The sequence below is a fragment of the Salvia hispanica genome, chromosome 6 (genome assembly GCF_023119035.1).
Source record: "Salvia hispanica cultivar TCC Black 2014 chromosome 6, UniMelb_Shisp_WGS_1.0, whole genome shotgun sequence".
Taxonomy (NCBI): Eukaryota; Viridiplantae; Streptophyta; class Magnoliopsida; order Lamiales; family Lamiaceae; genus Salvia; species Salvia hispanica.
The window spans coordinates 29,695,111-29,714,834 of record NC_062970.1 but is presented as its reverse complement, the minus strand read 5'-3'; positions in this window follow the sequence as shown (position 1 = coordinate 29,714,834).

Below are 19,724 nucleotides of genomic sequence, written 5' to 3'. Positions count from 1 at the left end.
CTACACTCATTAATGATGAGTATTGGAACTTGACGTACACTGCTCTCGATCCTCCAAGTACATCATAATTTAATGGTGTGGACTATGTTATCCGAAGATACTGTCTCTACTCTCCACAGCTTTATACTTTTTTTCTTTTTTCTTAAACTTTTTTTTGTCTGCGCGTAAGTTAGCTCCGATTAATTTACGTTTACAACTATGTATTTTTTACTTGATTTCTTGACTTATTTCGAACCTATTGGTATTATGTGTTTTTCTTCCTTCTAATTCTCTAAGTTAGATGCATATGAAAGGAAAAATATATTAAAGGATAGAAAATTCCGTCTAAATATTCAATGTAATTTGTAACTTTTTATGAGGCAGTATTAGATAAAATTTGTATTGGATAGGAATATGATAATTGATACATATGAGAGCTTTTTAGCTATAAGTTAAAATTTATTTAAAAGAATGATCTTCATTAATTGATTGTTTCGTTCATCCAATTTATAGTGGAGAGCTTTTGACATTTTGTGGTTTTTAGCAAAGGTGAAAGAAAATAATGCAGTATTGATATGATAAAGACATATTGCCATTATGTTATATTTCATATGAGTATTTTTCAGATCAAAGTGACAGTGGGATATATCGTATTTCATTCCCGGAGTTGAAGATAGGTGAACCTTTATTTAGTGTAGGACTTGCTAATTTTTTTTAAACTTACAATTGTTGGATGTAGTTTCTTTATATTAATTTACTGTTAGAGAAATTGAGTGAACAATTACTTAAAGCTCTCTATGATGATTAACCGAGAACAACGGAGAAGGAGCACAAACTGTAAAGCGGAAGCGTACCTTGATCCATATCAAATAGAACGTCGAATAGAACGGCTGAATTGCTTTGCAGCGGCTATGGATCTTCCAAACGATCAGAGACGTTCTTCGCAATAGTCTGCCGAGAGAATACAGAGATATCGAATGTTCTTCTGACGTCTGGGGACCATAACCCTAGCTTATATTTATATTAAATATAAACCCCTTTATTTTCTATTCGGTCCCTCATCAAATAGAAAATCACTTTATGGTATCTACACTTATTTCCATAACAATTAAATACACTTTAGCCCAAACCTTAATCTTTATTGGATCACTTTAATTGGGCAACTGAAAGATAGCCATACACATTAAATTAGTCATGTGAAAGCCCAAATTTCTAACAATCTCCCACTTGGGCAACACATGACACCAAATAAATATGTACAAACTGAATGAGCGCTCAAAAGTGCTATCACATAGTGTATTTCCGAACAATCTTATTATCAACCATATCGACATAGGACTAAAGGGGCAGTCACCATATTTTTTCATGATTAAACCCATCAGTAATCACATATGCAAATATAATCAACAACAGATCAATTATGGAGTGTAGCATGGAAATTTCATGAAAGGTGATCATACATGCCTATTTCCAACTGGTCCTTCCAAAGTGAGATCAAACCAAAAATAATGGACAAAACATAATACTTTATTTCTGCAGAGAATAACATGAGTTTATAACTTCATGTTCAAAACACAATATAGAGCAACAACCCTAACTACTCCCACTGAACGGAAGTACCTTTAAACAACATAACACCCATTTGGGCTATATTTCCATGAAAGACCTTGGGTGATAATCCCTTAATGAGCGGATTTGTCATCATCAAATCCGTTCCCTTATGCTCTATATGCATTTGTCCATTCCGAACTCTTTATTTAACAACCATGAAGCTCCTGTTGTTTTAGAATATAATACTGCAGAGTTATTGTCACAACATAACTTAAGTGGTCTTTCAATACCTTACAATATGCAGCCTATTGACATTCTTTCATAGTTATATTCATTAACTAGATGCCCCAAAACGAGTTACGAATTCTGTTGTCATGGCAGAAGTAGCTACAAGTGTTTGCTCAGCACTTCTCCACGAAATGGCTCTACAGCCAACAGACACACGTAACCTAAAATGGATCCTTTACTGTATTGGCATCTAACAAAATCAGAATCAAAATACCTAAAGATCTCTCCAAATGATCTGATTTTCTGTATGCGAGCATGTAATGCTTAGTTCTCTATAAATATCTCATAACCCGTTTTGCTGCTTCCTAATGATCCATATCGGGTTATTGAAATATCTGCCCAACATATAAACAATTAAAACCAAATTGGGTCTAATACACACTTGAGCACACATTAGGCTCCCAATAGCCAAAGCATAAGAAACCTTCTGCATTTTCTAAATCTCAAGATTTATCTTAGGGCACTGAATGAGACTAGGTTTGTCTCCTTTAGTCATAGGGGTATTTCTTTACTTATAATTATGCATCTCAAATACTTTAGGCACTTTTTCACTATATCCCTTCTGTGACAATCGAAAATTATTTCTTTCGATTCCAAATACAAAAGAGGCTTCCCCAAGATCTTTCATCTCAAATTTCTTCGAGAGAAAATTCTTGGTGTTAGTGCAATATATCCTTATCGAAAAATATTTCTTTCGATTCCAAATGCCAAAGAAGATGCATTTGCTCCCACTGAACTTGTGATACACACAACCATCAATAGCATTATTTCCGAATCCAAATGAAATGACTACTTCATAAAATTTGTGGTACCATTGACGAGAGTCTTAATTGAGGTTGTTGAGATTGACTTTAAATAATATCATCCGCATGAGATTGAATGTTTACAACAATATCATCTTGAGGTTCTTAATATGCTTCTTCTTCAATGATAGTAATTGATACATGATCATTGTCAGAAGCAATAGTAGGTGTCTATACATACTCCTCCTCAAAAGTAATGTTCCTTAACACATTCTTCCCCCCAAGCTCAACATCCTCAAGGAATACTATATTTCTCGTCCCAAAAATTAGTTCCTTTTGTGGGATCATAAAATTTAAAACCCCCTAAAAAATTTTTTTTTTGGAAGACCAAAGTGAGAATATATGCTACAGTCTTTAATGCCTCTCCCTAAAGCGAATGCGACAAGGAAGAATGATAAATCATACTCCTTCACATATCTTTAAGAGTTTTATTTCGTCTTTTAGTTACACCACTCATGCTAGGCGATCCCGGCATGGTGTACAAAACGACGATCCCACACTCTTCCAAATAGAAGGCAAAATGTCTTTGACATTGTTCACCTGAGCAGTCATTTCTGTCGTAGTATTTGTCACCACGGTCAGATTTGACTTTCTTAATGCTTTGGTTGAGTTGGAGCTCAACATCAGCCCTGAATATTTTGAACTTGTCTACAGCCTCAGACTTTTAATAGATTAAATGTAGGTGTCCAAAACAAGAATATTCATTTGTGAATGATATAAAATATTGTTGATCATTCGATGAAACCGAAGTGAATGAACCACAAATGTCCGTATATATCAATTCTAAAATGTATAGCTCTATTGGCACCTAATTTCTTAAGTTTGGTCTGCTTTCCTTCGATACATTAAACACACAAATCAAGTTCTGAAAAGATAAGTGTATTCAATACAACATATGACACAAGTATCACAATCTTTTATTTTGAGAAATAATCAAAACACTTGTGTCATAAATTAACCAAATTCTAATTATTTAATTTGCTTAGTCCCTTTGATTCAACATGTAAAGCTTTTGAATATGAAGTAACATAATTGAGCATTCAAAGATTGTTATATGCACTTAAGGAAACAGTGTCCACAATACTAGAATTATTTGAAGGAAGAACTTTACTATTTCTGAATGAACAAGAGAAACCAAATTTGTCCAAAGCAGAAATCGAAACCAAATTTTGTCTAAAAGACAGTACAATAAAGTATCCTTCAAAGACAGAATAATTCCAGTCTTTAATAACAATCTACAATGCACAATAGTCTCTACTTCCACCGATTTGTCATGTCCCACATAGATATATCTTTCACCATCAATTGACTTTCAGTAGCTCAGACAGTCTTGCACTGATAACCTTATGTGAGTAGTAGCACCAGAACCTACCCACTAAATATCATTAGAGACTAAATCCAAATTAACTTTAGAACAGACCAAAACAAGAATTGTAACTTCCTTTGCACGCCATGCGTGAAATTTACAATTCTTCTTTTTTATATCCATGTTCACCACAAAAGAAACAACCATCATTATCTTTATGTTGTTTCTTTTGTGATCAACCCTTATCCATAGTAGCATTCTCAATACGCTCTCTTAATGCCATTTACTTTATTTCTTGAGATACTGACTAGATGTGCAACACCAAATGCACATACAAGTCTTTAGAATTCAAGTTTAATTGAAGCAACATGAGACATTTTCATAATGTGCTCCCTTATGTAGCCCTTGCCCTTATATACTTTATTCAGATCAAACACGCTTGTCTCAACCTTATCGTTTTTCATAAAACGTTCCTTATTTTGGCAAGGTATTCACTGGCCTTAGTGATATACTTAGATACAGTACCTCGAAAAGCTTCTGGGATGCTACGCCTAATGATCAACAGACTTACACGATTAGAGTGTTCCTACTTCTCGTAGTTTCTCCTTTGATAAGAAGTACTTCGTCCGTAGGAGAAGTAGGTTGCTCAATCCTTAGCGTGTAATCCAGATACATGCAACCCAGAGCAATCAAAATATAATCTTTACAATCCTTAAAATTTGACCCATTCATACACTGACATATTGTTCATGTTAGAAGAAGCTGCAGAAGCAGACATCATAATTGAACAGAGAACAAAACTAAAATAATTGTCATGCTCACATAATAAAATTTAAATAAAAGGTAACATCTCGAGGTACCGGCACAACATTCATATCAAGTCTTTTGACAGTAATATGAACTTGTAATTGGTAACCTCATCGTAGTGATCAAACACTGATAATAAGATCTGGTCAAGTAGTGTCCACCTTTTGGCATCACACTACTCACTTGATCACTGAATAATTATCACGTATTTATCACCACAGGTATATATGTATTTCGTGCCAAACATTAATCTTCCTTTTGGCCGACTAATATCCGCATTAAAATACTTACACACATACCGTCCTAACATTCGCAATAAAGAAGTCTAGACAAGAGAGGTTACTTTTGCAACGTCTTGCTTCGACTAATCTACTTTGAACATTAGTAAAACATTACGAGGTACCGAGCACAACATCCACATCAAGTCTTTTGAAAGTAATATGAACTTGTAATTGGCAACCTCCTTACAGTGGTTAAATACTGGCAATAAGATCCTGTTAAGTAGCGTCCACCTTTTTGCATCACACCACTCACAAGAAAACTGAATAATTGTCACGTATTTATTACCACAAGTATATGTGTATTTCGTGCCAAATATTAATCTTCCTTTTGGCCGACTAATATCCGCATTAAAATACACATTCATTAGTAGAAAATAAGGAACATGAGATGTACCCAAAAAATTTGAATTTAAAAATTAAAAAACCGAATACAAACGCTCGCAAGGGAGTCGTTTATAATTTTCTGGAATAAGGTGATTAGCCAACGAGTCATTAGGTTCGCATACCTTGCGAACTCAGTGAGTCGCCAAATCCTGACGGCCAGTCCAATAGCTCCCCAGCAAATTGCTGCTCCTAATGGGATTCTATATAATTTTTCTCGATTTTAGACAAAAATTGACAAAACCCGAATTTTGATGTTCCCCAAAATTGCAACCAACAAACATAAAAATATTCAAAAACAACATCAAAACAGCCAAACAATACCATATAGCTCAATTCATACCATGACAATGAATTACCAATAAATAGAATTCCTAATTTTTCAATCTATCATCCGAAGTTCCAAACAAATAGTGTATACGTGCATAAAAAATGCCGAAAAGGAATTCACGCAGCACGAATACATCGCCATACTTTAAACTTATATACATATATTACGTACGGCAACAAATATATATATATATTTGGCAACAAATAAACCATAATCATGGAAACATGAATACACCGCAATAAAAAAAAAACGGAAATATGCCAATATGGAATCAGAATTATTTTAATCATGGCAATCATCTCAATTTCCATTAACATAAGATACGACAATATTCTTAATACACAACAAAAGGAAAGAATCAATTTGTTGCAATATTTTAATAAGGCAGATTTGCACATAATTGAAAAAGATTCTCGGCCATAGCAATCCACAATCAAAACATGCTTTGAAACACGTGCAAAACAATAACAACAATTCAATTCCGTAACTCTAATATGAAAACCAAATTTGCGACATGTATTTGACAATTAACGATCCAGAATGCGCAACGATAACAGAAACATTGTACCTTGATCCAAGATTAATTCGATTCATACGAAAAAACAGATTGAATCACAGACAATGAAACAATAAAAACAGCCGCATGATTTTAATTTTAAAATCGAAAAACCATAATTCCCTTTTCTCAATTCTCAGAGAATCATCAATAGAGTGGCTCTGATACCACTTGTTAGAGAAATTGAGTGAACAATTACTTAAAGCTCTCTATGATGATTAACCAAGAACAACGGAGAAGGAGCACAAACTGTAAAGCGGAAGCGTACCTTGATCCATATCGAATAGAACGGCTGAATTGCTTTGCAGCGGCTATGGATCTTCCAAACGATCAGAGACGTTCTTCGTGATAGTCTGCCGAGAGAATACAGAGATATCGAATGTTCTTCTGACGTCTGGGGACCATAACCCTAGCTTATATTTATATTAAATATAAACCCCTTTATTTTCTATTCGGTCCCTCATCAAATAGAAAATCACTTTATGGTATCTACACTTATTTCCATAACAATTAAATACACTTTAGCCCAAACCTTAATCTTTATTGGATCACTTTAATTGGGCAATTGAAAGATAGCCATACACATTAAATCAGCCATGTGAAAGCCCAAATTTCTAACATTTACTGTTCACTTCACTTATTGACGGCTGAGAGGAGGATTACATAATAAACGAAAAGTAAGATGTTCAACGACTAATAAGAAATGAAAGAAAAGAAGTTTCAAACTTTGACATGGTTGAAAGAGATACAAATTCCAAATGTTGAAGTCTCGGCATTGGTCTGTTCTATTAAGCATCCTACTTTGGAATTGGAGCATCTATTTCTCTAGTGTTTATTTTCTTTGTATACATGGCAGCAAACTACTAGTGTATGAGGAAATGTATGATGATAATTAAACTTTTAGTCTTTAATTTTATTAATTTAAAAAATATCCACATGTCATTATTTTATTAGTATAGTATTAAAAGATGTAGCATTTGAATGAGTTGATCCGCTCCGACAAACTAGTATTTATCGAATCAATTAATGGAGGAATGATATGCTACATATCATATGTGGGCTTCTTATGTGAGCACCACTTTCGTTCGACACACTTTTAGAGCATCCGCAGTGGGGCGGACGATGCTCATCGTCCGCCACAGTGGCATCGCGGACGATGCCACGGAAGATGCGAACGCGTTTTCTTTTCTTTTTTTTGAATTTTTTCCAATTTTTTTTTCTTATTTAAACACCACAATTCCAACTCATTTCACACACTCCAATTTCACATCTCTTCAATTATTCCCTCTCGTCCCTCAAAAATGAATCCCGGCGACTACGATTTGAGTACATCGGATGGCTGCAGGCGGGCCTTGACTCGAGCCTTGTTCGATGCCGTTAATGAAGCCGCGGCGGAATGCTTGGCACAAATGCAGCGGGAGCAGGCAGCGGCGGAGGAGGCGGTGGCGCGGGTCTAGAGGTGGCCAAACCAAACCGGACCGCCGGTTCCCAACCGGCGGGTCGGAACCGGAACCGGAACCAGACGACGGTTCCGGTTTGAAATCTGGTTTCACAGTTATAACGGGCCGGTTACGGTTCCAAAAATACAAAACCGGAACCGGCGGTTAACCGCCGGTTCACCGGGAATATGTAGCTGTCATCGGTAGGTTCCTAGGGTTGTAGGCGTAGGGCTGAAAAAGGTCGGAAAACCACCGGTTAACCGGCGGTTTCTGACACAAAACCGCCAGTTCCCGACGGTTCAAGGCTAGGGTTCAGGCGTAGGCATGTAGGGTTGCAGCGTAGGGTCTGAAAAGGTGTCGGAAACTGCCGGTTTTCGGTCAGAAACCGGCGGTTTTCTGACACAAACCGGCGCTCGGTCAGAAAACCGGCGGTTTTCGACCGTTTTCAAATTTTGAAATTCAATTTTTTTTTTAATATCAGATTTTTCCCCCATTTTTCATCTATAAATACTTCATTCTTGTGTTAACAAGTATTTCTCTCTCAATCTCCAATTCTCTATTCTCTACCTCATTCTCTCAATTTGCTCTCTACTTGTTTACTTAAGTTGTTCATCAATTTTCATAATTTGTTCTTCATATTAGTTACAACTTACAACTTGTTCAACTACGTTACTATAAAAAAAATATGTCTTCTTCTCGTGGTGGTGGTGGTGGTGACCGTGATCGACGGGGCAAAGGAATTGCCGAAGATCAATCTACCCGTCCGAAAAAATCACGACGACCTACTCGTCGAGAAATTTTGGAAGAGGTTTCCCATGCTGAGGCTGTTTGCTTACAAGTAAGTTATAAAATATTTTGCATATTATATTTTTATACATAAACTTAATAAGTTTGAGTTCATGATTTTTCTATGTTCATCTTCTAAATTCTAATTCGTACATATACTACTATTTGTAGATGGAAGAAGATCGTCGTGCAGTTGTAGCCATTGCACTAGCCCAATTGGGTGGTCATGGCGCGGTTGGCGCCGAATCCGATGCTGGGTCGGGTGATAATTACATCTTGGTCGATGATTACGAAATTGATGACGTTAATGTTAATCTGAACGATGATCATGAGGACAGTGACGGTGACCACGAAAATGAGGAAATGCCCCCCTCTTCACAAGACGGCCGCGGAGAAAAATCTAAATAAAATCTGATATATTTGTTAAACATTTCAAAAAGGTCCCAATAGTGTCTTCCGCTAATGAAGTGCCGATATTTTTTATGGCATATTGTAATTACTGCACCAAAAAATACAAATTCAAGAAGTCCGGGGGATATGGCTCTCTCATCCGTCACATGCAGACGATTCATCCCGAACTATATGGGCATAGCGCTAGCCAAACCCAACTCAACTTCCAAAGTGCGAGTGCCCATGGCTCCGCCTCCGGTTCGTCTCAAACAGGTACGCCGTCCTCCGCTCTTTTAAGATATGATCATAAGCATACTATTGAAGTTATGGCTAAATTTGCTGCCATGCATCATCTTCCTTTTAATATTTATGATAATCAAGATTACGAAGATTCGATGAAAGAGTGTTATAATTTGAACTCAAAAAGACTACCTAGAACTAGTATTCAACGATCTACCAAAAATCAATATTATGAAATGAAAAAAGATTTATCACGATATTTGAATAACTTGGGACACAAAGTGAATATTTGCTCTGATGTATGGACTGATGCTTTCCAAAAGCATGCATACATGGGAATTACGGTTCACTTTATGGACAATAGTTGGTCTTTGAACAAACGTTTAATTACTTTTAGAGATTTTCCTACACCATACACTGCAAATACAATTGCTTTTTTAATTATTCAAGTTTTGAATGAATATCAATTATGCAATAAGGTGTTTTGTATTGCTTTTGATAATGCAACTGCTAATACTGCAAGTATTAGCCACTTGATTGATGTGTGTTCTCCGATTATTGATGGTAAGTATTTTCATCAATGATGTGTATGTCATATTTTGAACTTATGTGTACAAGATGCGCTTTCTTTATGGCAAAAGCATGTTGATCCTATTAGAAATGCAGTTAGAGCGATCCATTTCAAGCTTGGCAAGGCTTGAAAAAAATATTGCCGTAACATGAACATCAGGTATACAACTTTTATAATGAATGTGTCTACTAGATGGAACTCTACATATGATTGCCTCAATTCTACTTTGGAGCATAAAGATGCTTTGTGCGATTTTTTTAGAACTAATCCCTATGGTGATATAGTTCTTACGCCTAATTGTTGGGACCAAAGCATGAGTTTATGTCAATTGTTCAAAGCTTTCAAATGTGCGACCGTTGAATTATCGGGTGTTTACTATTGCACATCTGTTCGTGTGTTAGAGCATTGCATGTATATAGCACTTGGTTTTAAAACATGCATGAAAAATGCTAGATCTCGTGAGTTAATGTGTGTTTTATTTTATATGATTGAAAAATGGTTGAAGTATTTTAGTGAAATTCCAACTGTGTTTTTAATTGCTAAGTGCTTGGATCCAAAATGGAAATTATCTGGCACAACTAAGATCTTAGATTTCTATTATCAAAATTTGCGTTCTATTGATCTTAGTCCACTTCAAAATTTGCCTTATGATGATGATGAAACCTCGAGAGTTTTTGAACTAACCATTCCTGATAGATCACTTGTTCAAGCTCAATTTGAAAGTAGCTTGAGTACTCTCTTTGCCGAATATGAAGAAAAGTATAACCGTACCCACCAAATTCGTCCACGTACACAACTTGCTCCTCAACCGCAGCAATATGGCGGTTTTGGTTTTGCTTATGATGACCCCGATGCTCAATCACAATTAGCTGACTTATACGGCTACGGCACAGGCTCAAGCTCAAGGCCCACCTCAATGGGATCGGTAAGCGAGTTAGATTTTTATTTGGAAGCACGCCGCCATACTTTTAGTGATGCAGGTCCTACAACCGCCCAAATCGACGTCCTAGAGTGGTGGGGAACACACGAGAAAGATTATCCCATACTTGCGTCAATGGCTAAGGAGATCTTTGCAGTCCCGGCTTCCACCGTAGCCGTCGAGTCCGCTTTCAGTGTTGGAGCATGTGTCTTGGACATGAGAAGAAGCAAACTCTCCGCGAGAAATATGGAAGTTGTGATGTTACTTGATGATTGGGGAAAAGCTGCAAAGAGAGCGCAAGAACCAGATTGGGATGCTCGTGAAGAGAGTGAGGAAACCTTCACATGGGATCGGTAAGCGAGTTAGATTTTTATTTGGAAGCACGCCGCCATACTTTTAGTGATGCAGGTCCTACACCCGCCCAAATCGACGTCCTAGAGTGGTGGGGAACACACGAGAAAGATTATCCCATACTTGCGTCAATGGCTAAGGAGATCTTTGCAGTCCCGGCTTCCACCGTAGCCGTCGAGTCCGCTTTCAGTGTTGGAGCATGTGTCTTGGACATGAGAAGAAGCAAACTCTCCGCGAGAAATATGGAAGTTGTGATGTTACTTGATGATTGGGGAAAAGCTGCAAAGAGAGCGCAAGAACCAGATTGGGATGCTCGTGAAGAGAGTGAGGAAACCTTCACCGACACCGAGGATGAAGGTGAAGAATGAAGGCCAACCGTCGTCAACCGCCAACAAACAAAGTAAGAGAACTATGTGGACTTTGATTCCTCAATGCAATTGAGCATTAAGGATACGTAGGCACCTCAACTTAAATTTTAAATTTAAGTTGAGCTCAAGTCCTTTTCCTTTTATTTCTTTTTTTTTTCTAATTGTTTCAACTTTACTTTTAATATGTTTTTTGTAAATTGTAATTTTGTATTTAAATTTTAAATTCAAGTGTATAGTTGTATTGTTGTATTTTGTAACTTGTAATTGTATTGTAGAAATTTACAATCAAAGTTTCAAATCAATAAAATTGCAATTCTTTATCGTTATCAATTCTCTTTGGATTTTACTATAGAATTTAAAAGTTATAACTATAAGATTTAAATAAAAAAAAATGAACCGGAACCGGCCCGGAACCACTGAAAACCGGCGGTTAGAACCGGAACCGGCGGTAACCGTGGTTAAAACAGAACCAGATAACCGGTATCCGGGCCGGTTACGGTTCAAGCTTTCGACGAACCAAAACCGGCGGTTTTTGAACCGTGGCCACGTCTACGTGGGTCCCTCGCCCAATACGACGTCGGACGTATGTCCCGCTCGAGCACGACGTAGCCCACGAACGTTTGTTCGCAGATTATTTTGCCGAGAATCCAACGTGGGGCCCGAATATTTTTCACCGCCGTTTTAGAATGAGCCGAGATCTTTTTCTCCGCATTGTGCAAACGTTGGAGGGACGTGATGAGTACTTCCAGTATCGGAAGACGGGATCGGCAGACCCGGACTTACGCCGTTGCAGAAGTGCACGATTGCGATCCGCCAGTTGGCCTGCGGCACAACAACGGATATGTTCGACGAGTACCTTCATGTCGGGGAGACAACTGGCCGTGAATGTCTCAAGACTTTTTGTAAGTTTGTAAGTTAGTTGTGGAGACTTTTTGGCGACACATATTTGCGACGCCCGACTGCTGATGATTGCCTGAGGCCCGATGAGGATGCACGAGACGGTGCACGGCTTCCCTGGGATGCTAGGGAGCATCGACTGTATACACTGGCAAGTGGAAGAACTGTCCGACGGCGTGGAGAGGCCAATTTACCAGCGGCTACAAGGGCAGCCACCCTAAGATGATCCTGGAAGCCGTCGCTGACCAACTCCTCTGGATCCTGGCATGCCCGCTTCGGAGATAGCCGGGTCGAACAACGACATCAACGTCCTCAACTCGTCTACCATCTTTGCGGATCAGTGCAGGGGTCGCGGACCGGCCATCGAGTTCACTGCCAATGGTCGCGGACATCATATGGGGTACTACTTGGCCGATGGCATATACCCAAGGTGACCTGTTTTTTTGAAGACGATCAGTTGCCCAATTGGTGAGAGGAGAGTCTTGTTTGGGGCAAAGCAGGAGTCCACGTGGAAGGATGTAGAGCGGGCTTTTGGGGTGCTCCAATCGCGGTGGGCAATCATGAAAGGTCCGGCGCGTTTCTGGTACAAGGAAGTCATCGCGACGTCATGTATGCGTGCATCATCATGCATAACATGATAGTCGAACAAGAAGTTGGACATGTCACCGATTGGGTGGATGATGAAGCCGGACCTAGCTCCAGCACGGCGACCCCGCCTGTCACTCGAGGATTACCGATGGGCTTCGGTGAGGTTCTACAGCGACAGAGCTCAATGCGCAGCCAACAAGACCATACTCAGCTCATGACCGACATGATTGAAGAAGTTTGGAACCGCAACCGCCGTTGAGAATTTGTAGTTTTTTTTTTTTATTTCGTATTGTAATGTTTTAATTTTAATGAAATGAATTTATTTTTTTCAAATTTTGAAGTATTTAAATATTCAAATAATTGATAAAATGCTTAGGGCGGGCTATAGTCCGCCCCACTGCAGGTGGAATGGGCGGAGGATAAAATACTGACGTGGCGGTGCATAGGGCGTCGCTTAGTCCGTCCCATTGTGGATGCTCTTAGCGTTGTTCGTTTCGATTTACCTATTTAGTTTGATTCTAATACGTTAAAAAATGTTATTGCAATTTTTAATTTCACAAAATTCATAAAAATCAAAGCTCGATTTGCTCGTTTTCTCTATAATTTCAAATAAATGAATAAAATAATAAATCAAGCTTTGATTTTTATGAATTTTGTGAAATTAAAAATTGCAATAACATTGTTTAATGTATTAGAATCAAACTAAATAGGTAAATCGAAATAAACAACGCTAAAAATATGTCGAACGAGAGTGGTGCTCACATAAGGTGCTCACATAAGGTGTGTAGCATATCATTCATCTCAATTAATGTAATTGATTTGTATTTAATTTTAATTTAATATTTTATTTAAATTTGGAGACCGAGCTTCAACTATGTCAAATCCAGTCAAAATGAACGTTGGGAGATCTATTTGGGGTGGCCTAATTAACATTTGGCCTAACTTATAAATAATTAAAAAAAAATCATTTTTAATAGTACTATGATATAGTATTACTAGTTTTCTTGACGTAAAAGATTTCAACTACAAAGTCTATGTTCTCTTTGATATTATGGAATTGAACTTGTGGAAATGAAATTGAAGTCTTTTGTAGTACTAAATTTAATACTCGTATTGCAAGGGGTGCATTATATTGCTAACTTTTTATGTTGCTAACTCATCAATGCAGTGTATTAAAAATGTCAACACATAATGTCAACACAATATATTGAAATGTCAACATATGTATTGACATTTTAATGTCATCGTGTTGACATTTTTTTTAAGACACTATGTTGATGAATTGACAGAGTTAACAACTTAAGAAAGTTAACAATTGATCACCCATGTACCGCAATATATTTGGATTTCGAATTGAGTGACAATTCTAATTCCAATTCTAAAATTTGAATTCTGTATCAAAAATAGAATTTCAAATTATTATAAAATTGGACACTTTCACACACAACACACGCATATATTGCACACACATGCACACAAACTATATAATTTATTAAAATTCGGTTTCATACTATCAGGTTCTCTCTGTCTCATAATAGATGTCATATTTCTTTAGTTTTGTTTCACAAAAGATGTCATATTTATATTTTTGAAAAAAATTCTCTCACCATTTAACACATAAAATAACATCTTTTAATATAATGTGTTATCTAAATTTGTCATCTATTATGGGACATGGGACAGGAAGTACATTATTTTTACCAAACAAAGTGATTTGAAATTCGTAGAAATCTGATTCCAATTCCGTGTTTTGAGTGGACCCCATGTCCGTAAGTGATTTTTAGAGCATCCGCAATGGTCGGCTAGCGACCGGCTAGCCGATTCGTCGCGCTGGCCGATCGGCTAGCCGAACCATTGCAGTCGGCCAGCGCAAAATCGGCGAGCGGATCGGCGTGGGCTCGCCGATCGCTCGTCGCTGGCCGAAACGCTAGCCGATCGGCTAGCCGCCATTGTGGAGGCCCGATCGGCCAGCGATCGGCTAGCGCCGATTTTTGATTTTTTTTTTTTTTTTTAAATCATATATAAACGCGATTTTCGTTTCATTTTCATTTGCACCACTTGTTTTAACGAGTTTTCTCTCTCTCTAACTTTCTGTTCAAGAGCATCATCGAGTGATGGATCACAACAACGAGTCCAGTCCGGCGACGAGCGGCTCTCAGACTCCCACAGTACCCGTGGGATCTGGATGGGGGCAGATGGGCCCGGGATTTAACATCCCTTGGAATCAGATGATGGGGATGATGGCTGGTGCGCCGGGGGCGATGGGGGGGAACCGGGGGGTATGCCGTGGGGGATGCCGGGCGGCGGGCAGGGGAGCGGTGGGCGTCAGCGCCCGGGTGGGGGGGTATGCCCCAGATGCGGCAGCAGATGATGGGGATGATGTGGCGGGGGGGGATGCCGCACGGTATGCATCCCGGGATGCGGGGGAGTGCAGGGGTCACCGGGAGGGGACGCGGTATATCGGCCCTCGCTTGATTTTTTGACGGCTTCGTCTCACACGTCGACCCCGGTGGAGACGCAGTTCTCTGGCGATGACCTTCTATCATTGCATGATATGGGGATCGATCTCGGGGACGATGATACTCCCGTTCGAACGACGCCGGCCGCGCCGAGGAAGAAGACGAGGGGAAGGGGAAGGGCAAGGCGGTCGGCGAGTCATCGCAGCCCACTGCCACCGGCCGGAGGAAGTGGACGGAGGATGAGTACGCCGCGGTGGCCAAGGGGTGGTTGGAGGTGTGCGACGATCCACTGGGTTGCGAACAACCAGCGGGTCGTCAACATGTGGGCGAAGATCAGGGGCTGCCTATAAGAACCACCGCCCGCACGGGAAGGACTTCAGCAACGAGGAGGTCCGGAAGGGGTGGGAGCGCACCAGGGCCGCGGTGGGCCGTTTTGCGAATTTGTACGCCAACACCCTCCGTCAGCTCAGAAGTGGGCAGACTGAGGACGACGCCCGGAGTATGTTGCATTTGATTTATCTTCTTTTGTGGTTTGCATCCAAAAAGTAGTTGAAGAAAAATAGTGATGATGTCGATTTTATTAATTCTCAATCTTCAGGTCTTGATATAAATTTGTCTTTCAGTAAAATACAAAATTAAAATATCATTAATATACATGGTGCGTATGGATAATTGAAAATTAAAGAATATAACATACTTAATTGCTAATAAAGAATCTGATGTCAAAATAAAACAATGTGCTACAGACGATGAGAACAATCCAACCAACAATCGGAGTAATGAGGATCAATTTTTAATGGAGCCAGTCAATAAATTAAATACAGTTTTAATTGTGTGTTGCATGACTTTTTCTCTCTTAATTTGACATTACCGCAATGAGAGTACGTAAATATACATGGAAATTTAATTGGGAAAAAAGCAACTGTCATGGCGTAGAAGAATTATAAAACAAGAATAAGAATAAAAAACCAATAAACACATGTGAGCTCAACCGAAGGCATCATATTAATATCTCCGCATATATTAGTTAATGGATAATAATTAGTTTGATATTAGTACTATTAAGAGCATCCACAATCAGACGGATTAACCAATATAGCATAGTACTAGGACCAACTAAAAACACATCCTGCCACACTAAGACTGACCACGTCCTGCCACATCACTATGACTAATCTAGGTTAGGCCCGACTTACTGAACCCAATTTCATACCTCGGTATGTACCAAATTAATTATTAAGGATAATTTAATTATAATTGAATTTTCATCCGTTTTATAATTTATATTCTAATTGAAGCTTATGCCAATTAATAATTCATAGTATAACACTATAACATATTCAACTAATAATCATGCACACTCAAATAAACTGGGAGTGAATAATTGAGCATCCAAATTGTCAAACTGCTATTGGACGACGAAGAAGAAAGTAGAGAAACTCTATTTCTACGTTTTATAATTTTCAATATTGATGGATATATTTTTGCAGAAAGCATTTGAAATAAAATAGAATAAAAACTAAAAATGATACTCAATAGCAGGACGTGTTGGTAATAGCGATCATGATTCATGATGTTGTTTAAGCATTTTTCCTAGCATTACAATTTTCAAATCAAATTATTGAGTACGCTTTGATTACTGTATGAAATTAATGAAACTTCCATTTAATGATTGTTTCGACCCCTCCATCTTTAATCCATTAATTATCTGATTTAACACAATATTTACTCCTGGAATTGGACAAGACCGTGTGATTCGGATACATTGGATGGATGGTATACCAGTGATAAAATGTAAACTTATATAAACTCAAAACTCTTTAATACAGTTTTAATATAATATCAACACATTGTAAAATTTCAATATTTTAATGTCAACACAGTATCAACACAATATCAACACAACATTAATTATTGACTACCGTTGAAATTCTGTTGACATTTTCCTGTTAATGCTTTTTTGTGATCTGTTGACATTTTTCAATGGTCCAAATCATAGTTTTGAGTTTGTACAATATTTAGAGTTTTCATTTGATCACATCCCTGGGCTGTATTGTATGTATTTTTTGCAGATGTTAGTATGAAGGATTTCTTTGTGGGGATTGGGGAACTATTTTATGAATTATATGCAATAAATCTTTTTTAATGACATTCCCTTAGAGCATCCGCAACGCATCTCGTCGCCATCTCTATCTCGTCCCGCAGAGAGGAGACGGCGACGAGATGGCTTTGCAACCTCCATCTCGTCCCGAAGAGACGAGCCAAGCGTCTTGTGTCTCGCGCGGAAGGGCATCGCGACGAGACAGCGCACCACGCGCAAGCGCCACGTGGCGCGCACTGGCGCTAGGCGTGACGCCCACTCGCCGGCCCGCGAGTCGCGTCGTAATTATGACGTCATAATTTGATTTTTTTTAATAAAAAAAATCGATTTTTCGAAGAATTTTTTTTTTAAACGGTAATATGACCGTTCAACGGTCGGTTTTTTTTTTAATTATTCTATAAATACTCTTCGTTCTCCATTTTACACACAAACACACATCTATTCTTCTCTCATCGCTCTTTCTTTACTCTCCAATCACTTCTATAAATCATTCCCACAAATTATTCTTCTCGCAAATTTAATCCATTCATTGATCCATTTGAGCAAATGCGTCGAACAATGGAAGAATCGCTAGAAGAAGGAGGAAGCCGCCGCGCCTCCTCAAAGACGATCTCGGAGTTACATCCATCGTAACCGGGAGGAAGCCGCCGCAAGGTTGGTACGCGATTTGAGCAAAATTTGGTAACCGTTAGATGATCGTCACTAGAGAACTCCTTCTTCTGCTTCTTTGCCTCTATTTTTTGTGATTTGAATTTAAGTGTGCAATTTGTAATTTCTAGTTTTTTAAATTATGTCTTTTTTATTTTTTTTAGGTTTTTAAATTGCTTATTTTATTTAATGAAGTGTGTTTTTATTAATTGAATTTGTTGGAAATAAAAATAAAAAAATGAAATTGAATGAATAGTTAAGGGATGAGATGGTTAAGAGATGGAGGGATGCAGGTGATGTCTCTTAGTTAAGAGATGGACTGAAAAGTACAGTGGGGCCCATGAATAGTTAAGAGATGAGATGGTTAAGAGATGAATAAGAGATAGCATTGTGGATAACCTTACCAATTTCAAATTATGCTGATTATAAATGCAGTCACTATCGTACATTCATAAGATACGTAATAGTAATACTCACAATCATTTTATAATAGTGGAGTCATTTTAACTATTGGAATGTGATCAATTGCTAACTTTCTTAAGTTGCTAACTTTGTTAACTCATCAATACAGGTGGTGTTCGGTTTCCAAGATAAAATAATACAAAAATACAATCTAGGATTGAGTTGTGAGATTATTTTAATCATATGGGGTAAGCGATGACTAATTATCTCATGATTTTCCATCTAGGATTGAGTTGTGAGGTTGAATCTCATGAACCAAACACACTACAATAGTCACAGATACAATCTTGCAAACATAACACCCCCGCAGTGTATTAAAAATGTCAACACATATATTGTGTTGACATTATGTGTTGATATTTTAATGTCATCGTGTTTACATTTTTAATACACTGCGTTGATGAGTTACCAGAATTAACAACTTAAAAAGTCAGCAATATAACGCATCCTTTAGCCATTTTGATATGTTCCATAGTAGTGAAGTTATAATGTTAACACATTTATCTCATCTACTTTACAATCTCTTACTTTATTCTTTCTTCATCTTTCTACCTTTTTCATCTCCTACTTAATTTTTTCCGTACTTAACCCGCTTAACACAATTTTTTATAAATCGTGTAACGAAGACTCGAAAAGAAACGTCTTCGTCACCACGGAACGGAGGGACTAGTGAGTAGTGAAGGAGAGTAAGAGCATCCACTATAATTGACGAGCGACCGACTAGCCGATTCCCAGCGCTAGCCGGTCCGCTCGCCGAACCATTGCAACCGGCGAGCACGGAATCGGCGAGAAATTGGGCGAGCGCTCGCCGATTATCAGGCACTGGCCGATGCGCTCGCCGCCATTGTAGGCTGGCGATCGGCCAGCGCAAATTTTTTTTTTAATTAAATTTTCGAAACACTATATATACGCGATTTTCACGTCATTTTCATTCGCACCACTTGTTTTAACGAGTTTTCTCTCTCTTAATTTTTGTACAAGAGCATAACGCGAAATGGATCACAACAACGAGTCTATTCCATCGACGAGCGGGAATCAAACTCCCACGGTACTCGCGGGAGCGGGATGGGGGCAGATGGGCGGCGGGTACTACAGCATGTACCCTTGGCAGCAAAAGATGCCGCGGGGCGGCGGGCAGGGGGTACCGGGCATGCAACCCGGTATGCAGATGATGCCCGGTTGGGGAGCCGGGATGCAGATGATGCCACATATGATGCCGGGG